This window comes from Oncorhynchus gorbuscha, linkage group LG23, assembly GCF_021184085.1.
Source record: "Oncorhynchus gorbuscha isolate QuinsamMale2020 ecotype Even-year linkage group LG23, OgorEven_v1.0, whole genome shotgun sequence".
NCBI classification, from domain to species: domain Eukaryota; kingdom Metazoa; phylum Chordata; class Actinopteri; order Salmoniformes; family Salmonidae; genus Oncorhynchus; species Oncorhynchus gorbuscha.
The window spans coordinates 65,173,088-65,181,371 of NC_060195.1; positions in this window are offsets into that span (position 1 = coordinate 65,173,088).

An 8,284-nucleotide genomic window follows, 5' to 3' on the forward strand; every position below is an offset into this window, starting at 1 on the left:
TGTGCCCTAGAGCTAGGCACTTAACCCTCATTTCTCTGGATAGGAGTGTCTGCTAAAGGACTCAAATGTAAATGGGCCTGATCATCAATACTGATTATGTTAATATTAGATGACATAAAATTAAAATAAAAAATACAAACATTTTCAAAAATCAGTCTTCATGTCAGAGCTGGTACTGCCATTTTAATTGCAGCTGGTGACCCTACCCTATTTAGTTTGACCACTTGTATTGGCGTTCATAGACATTCAATCAGTAAGGACAGTACATTTTGTCATCACTGCCCTGGGGGTGGGTAGGTCTCTCACACAGACAGGGGTTTATGATGGTCGTAAATACCGAAAAGTTGAAAATCATTTTAACACGGAGAGACACTTGGACATCAAAAGGTTGAATAATTGAACAGTATTGTACTGTTTTTATGTAACCTTTTTATAACAATGCAAGTCAATTAAGAACAAATTCTTATTTACAATGACGGCCTACCGGGGAACAGTGGGCCTTGTTCAGGTGCAGAATGTGGTGGAATATTGACTCAGAAATATAACACTCTTACAGGAACTTGTGAATTCAAAGTATACTTTGCTACATTGTATTAAAGCTGAGCCCTTCCACGGAAAGACTACATTCTCTAATCACAGAGTTCTGACTTTAAAGACTTTCCCGTCTTTACATAGCACCACCTTGTATGTACATGAACAACTCCTTTTGGCCTTATAGTTCTCATATAGAATCCCCTCCCTCTATATGAAATTAACTCCTCTTGACGGTTCTCCACCATTATCTTTCCATCTTCTTGCTTGTTAACGCCCACATCTTTAATACTTTTTGTTACAGAATCTGGGATTCCATCTTGGATTTGAAAATATGTGAGAAATGTTAAACTGATCTGTCTACTTCCTAGAGAACTATAGGTACATCCTCTGTACCAACAAAGACCAGTACAGCTACAGTCTCTGTACCAGAAGAAACCAGTTGAAAAGCACTTGTTGAAATTAGTTTGTTGGACAAATATTTAGATTCTGTACAGGAAGGTTTTTTCTCTTCCGTAAACTCATCTTTTCTCTCTCTTTTGGGTCATTCTGTATCATATTGTTATCATGTATGTAATGTGCTGTCATGTTTAGGCTCTGCAACTATCTTTTTTTTGCTTTGAATAATGTGAATTATAATAAAATGTTGAACCATACAACAAGAGGGCAAAAATGTACAGTATCAGTCAAAAGTTTGGACACATCTACTCATTCAGGGTTTCTTTATTTTTACTATTTTCTACATTGTAAAATAATAGTGAAGACATCAAAACTATGAAATAACACATGGAATCATGTAGTAACCAAAAAGTGTTAACCTGTTGAGTGTAGGGGCAGTATTTTGATGTTTGGATGAAAAATGTACCCAAATGAAACTACCTATTTCTCAGGCCCAGAAACTAGAATATGCATATAATTAGATATAGAAAACACTAAAGTTTCCAAAACTGTCAAAATATTGTCTGTGAGTATAACAGAACTGATATTGCAGATGAAAACCTGAGGAAAATCCAAAGAGGAAGTGCCTTCTATTTTGAAAGCTCCCTGTTCCATTGCATGCCTTTCCTCCATTTAAAGGGATATCATTTACATTTACATTTAAGTCATTTAGCAGACGCTCTTATCCAGAGCGACTTACAAATTGGTGCATTCACCTTATGACATCGAGTGGAACAGTCACTTTACAATAGTGCATCTAAATCTTAAAGGGAGGGGTGAGAGGGATTACTTATCCTATCCTAGGTATTCCATATTCCAACTCCATATTCCATAGGCGCCCTTTGCTCAATTTAAAGGGATATCAACCAGATTCCCTTTCTATCGCTTCCTCAAGGTGTCAACAGTCTTCAGACATAGTTTCAGGCTTTTATTTTGAAAAATGAGCCAGAAAGATAACATTGCGTCAAGTGGTCACATGAGTTTTGCTTGCGCAACATAGTTTGGACAGCTATTGCTTTTCCCTCGCCTACTGTGAAAGAAATTTGCGGTTGATATATTATTGATTATATATTTTAAAAACAACCTGAGGATTGATTATAAAAAATGTTTGACATATTTCTGTGGACATTATGGAAACTATTTGGAATTTGTCTGCGTTGTCGTGACCGCTCTTTCCTGTGGATTTCTGAACATAATGCGCCAAACAAACGGAGGTATTTTGGATATAAAAATAATGTTATGGAACAAAAGGAACATTTGTTGTGTAACTAGGAGTCTGGTGAGTGAAAACATCCGAAGATCAAAGGTAAACGATTAATTTAATTGCTTTTCTGATTTTCATGACCGAGCTACTTGATGCTAAGTGTACTTAATGTCGGCGATCGATAAACTTACACAAACACTTGGATTGCTTTCGCTGTAAAGCATAATTTCAAAATCTGACATGACAGGTGGATTAACAAAAGGCTAAACTGTGTTTTCCTATATTGCACTTGTGATTTCATGAATATATCAACCAGATTCCTTTCCCTATGGCTTCCACATGGTGTGAACAGTCTTTATACATAGTTTCAGCCTTTTATTCTGAAAAATGAGCGAGAACAATCACATCGAGTCAGTGGATGGCTGGGTGCCAGCAGAGTTTGCATGCACAACAGCTTGGAGCAGACATTTTCTTTCCTCTCCTACTGAAAAAGCTACGGTCCAGTTGAAATATTATTGATTATTTATTGTAAAATCAACCTGAGGATTGATTATTTTAAAAAATTACCGATACTATTTGGAATTTTCGTCTGTCCCGTCATGGCTGCTCGAGCCATTGAATTACTGAATATAACGCGCCAACCAAATGGAGGTATTTTGGATATAAAAATAATCTTTATGGAACAAAAGGAACTTTTTTTTTGTAACTGTGAGTCTCGTGAGTGCAAACATCCGAAGATCATCAAAGGTAAGCGATTCATTTTATTGCTTTTCTGACTTTCGTGACCAATCTACTTTGCCGCTAGCTGTTTGTCATGTTTTGTCAGCAGAGAGAGATGTCCTTACATAAACGCCTGGATAGCTTTTGCCGAAAAGCTTTTTGAAATCTGACACGACAGGTGGATTAACAACAAACTAAGCTGTGTTTTGCTATATTGCACTTGTGATTTCATGAAAATGAAATATTTTTAGTAATTGAATTTGAATTTGCGCTCTGCAATTCAGCGGATGTTGACAAAAATGATCCCACTAAAGGGATGGGTGTGCCAAGAAGTTAAAACAAAGCTAAATGTATTTTATCATTTTAGATTCTTCAAAGTAGCCACACTTTGCCTTGAACACTTGGCATTCTCTCAACCAGCTTCAACTGGAATGCTTTTCCAACAGTCTTGAAGGAGTTCCCATATATGCTGAGCACTTGTTGGCTGCTTTTCCTTCACTCTGCGGTCCAACTCATCCCAAACCATCTCAATTGGGTTGAGGTTGGGTGATTGTGGGGGCCAGGTCATCTGACGCAGCACTCCATCGCTCTCCTTCTTTGTCAAATAGTCCTTACACAGCCCAGAGGTGTGTTGGGTCATTGTTCTGTTGAAAATAAATTATAGTTCCACTAAGCCAGATGGGATTGTGTATCGCTGCAGAATGCGGTGGTAACTTAAGTTTGTGCCTTTAATTCTAAATAAATCACAGACAGTGTCACAAGCAAAGCACCCCCTAACCATCACAACCCCTCCTCGCTTCACAGTGGGAACCACACGTGGAGATCATCTGTTCACCTACTCAGTGTCTCACAAAGAAATGGCAGTTGGAATCAAAAATCTCACATTTGGACTCATCAGAGCATGAGATAAATTTCCACTGGTCTAATGTCCATTGTTTGTGTTTCTTGGCACAAAGAATGTCTCTTCTTCGTATTGGTGGGCTTTCGTAGTGGTTTCTTTGCAGCAATTTGACCATGAAGGCCTGATTGACAGTCTCCTCTGAACAGTTGATGTGTCTGTTACTTGAACTATGTGAAGCATTTATTTGGGCTGCAATTTCTGAGGCTGGTAACTGTAATGAGCTTATCCTCTACAGCAGAGGTAACTCTGGGTCTTCGATTCCTGTGGCGGTCTTCATAAGAGTTTAATGCTTTTTGCGACTGCACTTGAATAAACATTCAAAGTTCTTGACATTTTCTGGATTGACTGACCTTCATGTCCTAAAGTAATGATGAACTGTCATTTCTCTTTGCTTAATTGAGCTGTTCTTGCCATAATATGGACTTGGTCTTTTACCAAATAGGGCTATGTTCTGTATACCACCCATACCTGGTCACAACACAACACAACTGATTGGCTCAAACTTTTAACAAGGCACACCTGACTACCTCATGAAGTTGGTTGAGGAAATGCCAAGAGTGTAAATAGCTGTCAACAAGGGAAAGGGTGAGTGCTTTGAAGAATCTAAAAAAAGAAAATATATTTTGATTTAACACTTTTTTGGTTACTACATGACTCCGTGTGTTATTTTATAGTTTTGATTTCTTATTATTCTACAATGTAGAAAATAGTAAAAAATTAAGAAAAACCCTTGAATGAGTAGGTGTGTCCAAACTTTTGAATGATACTGTATATATAAATAAAAGCTGTGTTCGAATATACCCATACTAATATACTGTATACTACATAATTAATGAGTATATACTACATACTACGTGCTATTAGTATACTGTAAACGAACAGCATTGTTTAGTCTGTCTACCGGAAGTTGATGCTGATGCCATGCAACCTCTTGCTAGCATAACAAAGGACTAGCTAAACATTTAACGATTTCGTGTGTGTTTCGTAAATTCAATCTGGAATGCCAGTTTGCGCTATGGGCGTTAGTAAATCCAGAGTGTTGTCAGATTGTCCGTTCGTAAATGTAGAGTGTTTCACTATCGGAGCATTCAGAGCTCACATTGTCACTGGATGCTTTGGTTGAGGTGTAGGGTGTTGCTGGCAACAGTTTAACTACGCTTTTTTCTGCTAACGTTTACTGACACCGGTCATATTCAACGGGTGTTGGTAACGATTGGGGACTGATGTATCCATCTATTGGCCCTTTGAGTATATCAACATTTGCCAGTGGATTCAGCACCCTGCTGCTCACAGACTTGATCAGGCTAACCAAGCTGTCAAGTGGCTTAAGAGGATCTACTTGCTCTCCCTCAAAAGCCTTGATGGCCAACTGTACCTCACCCAGCACTGACTTCAAAAAGTCAGATACAATGTTTTGAGGATCACTGTACATGGATTATAAAACCTCAGCCATGTAGCAGTGTTCACTGGACTTGGTGACTGCGAAATGCAGCCTAAGCTCCTCCCACTGGTCCAAAATGCGTGAAACTGCGGGTTCAATGGAGAGCCAACGTGTGGCACACACCTTGGTTATCTGTAAAGGTTTCTCCCCACAGTTGGTCTCATATATGGCCTTGTAGGCCTCCCTGCGCTTTGGAGACACTGAAAAACAGCTATAAGTCTCTCATACCAAATACTCCACACTACGGGGGATGGTGTCATTGGAAGCATGACTTGCAGCAAGCTGCAGAGAGTGGCATCCACAGTTAATAAGAACCAGATATTTGAGGCCATACTTCTCCTTCAGCACTTTATGAACCCCATTGTTAATCCCCGTCATAACAGAGGCATTGTCAGTCCCTACCCCAGGAGTTTCTCTTTTTTTAAGACAACACTTCTCGAGGAAAGCAACAACAGCACGGGCTATAGATTTGGCATCTCCTCCCTTCAACTCAACAACCCCCAGAAATGTTGATACAATTGTCTGCTTGGTGTCACTACCTTATCACAACCCCAGGTACTTAGAAACACTTACATCAGTGGACTCATCGAGGAGGAGGCTGAAACGCTGATCACCCACATCCCGTGGACTCATCGAGGAGGAGGCTGAAACGCTGGTCACCCACATCCGTGGACTCATCGAGGAGGAGGCTGAAACGCTGGTCACCCACATCCGTGGACTCATCGAGGAGGAGGCTGAAACGCTGGTCACCCACATCAGTGGACTCATCGAGGAGGAGGCTGAAACGCTGGTCACCCACATCCGTGGACTCATCGAGAAGGAGGCTGAAACGCTGGTCACCCACATCTGGGACCAACCCTTTCAGAGAATATGGTGCTAGAACACCATTAATAATTTCTGTGCACTTTGTCCTGTGCATTTTGAAGTGGTTAGTAGTAGTGGAGTCTGAGAAAGCAGCTCTACATGCTTCTCCAATGTGATCATGGAACAGTGTTCAGCGATAGCTAATGGCATGGTGGCCTCAGCCTTTTTTGCAGAGTCAATTTTTTCAACCATAAATGGCAGCTTGTTTTGGGTGCAACTGTTATAAGGCTTTGCCTTTTGAGTATGTTTTTTGAGTTGTCATGTGTTTTTTTTACATCAATAAGTTTGGCGTATGTCACGCCCTGACCTTAATTATCTTTGTTTTCTTTATTATTTTGGTTAGGTCAGGGTGTGACAAGGGTGGTTTGTTTAGTTTTTGTATTGTCTAGGGTTTTTTTGAATGTCTAGGTTTTTTGTGTGTGTAGGGGTTTATATGTCTATGGTTGCCAAGATTGGTTCTCAATCAGAGGCAGCTGTTTATCGTTGTCTCTGATTGGGGACCATATTTAGGTAGACATATTCCTTGAGTATTTTGTGGGTTGTTATTGTATGTTTAGTTGCCTATTCTGCACTAGCCATATTAGCTTCACGGTTCGTTTTGTATATTTTGTTCAGTGTTTGTTCTTTCATTAAATAAGTATGTACGCTTACCACGCTGGCGTTGGTCTACACGCACAGGCCTACAGTGGGCTCCGGCAGTCAGTACGCCCTGTTCCTGCTCCTCGCACTTGCCCTGAGGTGCGTGTCCCCTGTCCGGTAGCACCAGTGCCGGCACCACGCCTGGCCTACAGTCGCCTCGGCAGTCCAGTCGCCCTGTTCCTGCTCCTGCACTTGCCCTGGTCGTGTCCCCAGCCCAGTATGCCGGCACCATGCACCAGGCCTACAGTGCGCCTCGGCAGTCCAGAGCTTCCGGCGGCAGTATTCAGTCCAGAGCATCCGGCGACAGTATCCAGTCCAGAGCGTCCAGCGACAGTTCTGAACCCCGGAACCGGGCCACAGTCCGGGCCTCCAGCAATGATCCCAGCCCGGGGTCTCCAGTGACGGTCCCCAGTCCAGAACCTCCGGCGATGATCCACGCAGCGAGTGTCCCCAGCCCGGGGCCTACGGTGAGGATCCGCAGTCCAGAGCCTCCGGCGATGATCAGTCAGTGCTACAGAGTGGAGGGATCAGTGTAATGAAGGAGCGGCGTCCAGAACAGAGCCGCCACTGAGGTTAGATGCCCACCCAGATGCCCACCCAGACCCTCCCATATAGGTTTAGGTTTGCGGTCCGCCCTGACCTTAATTATCCTTCGTTTCTTTATTATTTTGGTTAGGTCAGGGTGTGACAAGTGTGGTTTGTTTAGTTTTTGTATTGTCTAGGGGTTTTGTATGTCTATGGTAAAATACAAATGAATTACTTAAAAATCATACAATGTGATTTTCTGGATTTTGTTTTAGATTCCGTCTCTCACAGTTGAAGTGTGCCTATGATAAAAATTACAGAACTCTACATGCTTTGTAAGAAGGAAAAACTGCAAAATCGGCAGTGTATCAAATACCAATTCTCCCCACTGTAAGTTTCTCGCTTACCCGCTGCGCCTTGGTCTCCTCCATACTTGACGGTGTCAGCGTAGAAATCAGCCTTACAATACAGGCAGTATGGCCGTGTATCATCTCCAATAAACGGCTTCAACCAGCTTTTTGAATTCAGGGGTTTGATTCCACTCCTTTCTGTATTTTTGAGTGTACAGTTTAGACTGAGACATGATGAGCTAGCCAGCTAGATGTTTTAGCTTATGTCACAGAGGCACACACACAGTGGACAAGGTGAGTAAGTGACTGAGGCTGTGTAGGTCAAAATGCAGTGATTTATTTTTGTGCAGTGATTTATTTTAGACAAAAGAACATTTTACATTTACATCCCCCAGAATGTAAAGGCAGGATCAGTCAGTGGCTTCCCCATGCGCGATTCATTTCAGTCTGGACGCAGAGGGGTGAACATCTCCTGCTCTGACTACAGCTGGGAGGGACTGCTGCGCCAGGACTGGGCCGCCTGTGAGTGCTCGGGGGACGGGGTTGGGGCCCACGGCAGCACCGCTGCTCATTGAGAAGAAGAACGATACGTGCATTCATGTCAGAGTCTCCAAAGTCTCCAATAACACCAGAAAAAGTCGTTAGTCATTTTTTGGGGAAAATGTGTTGCT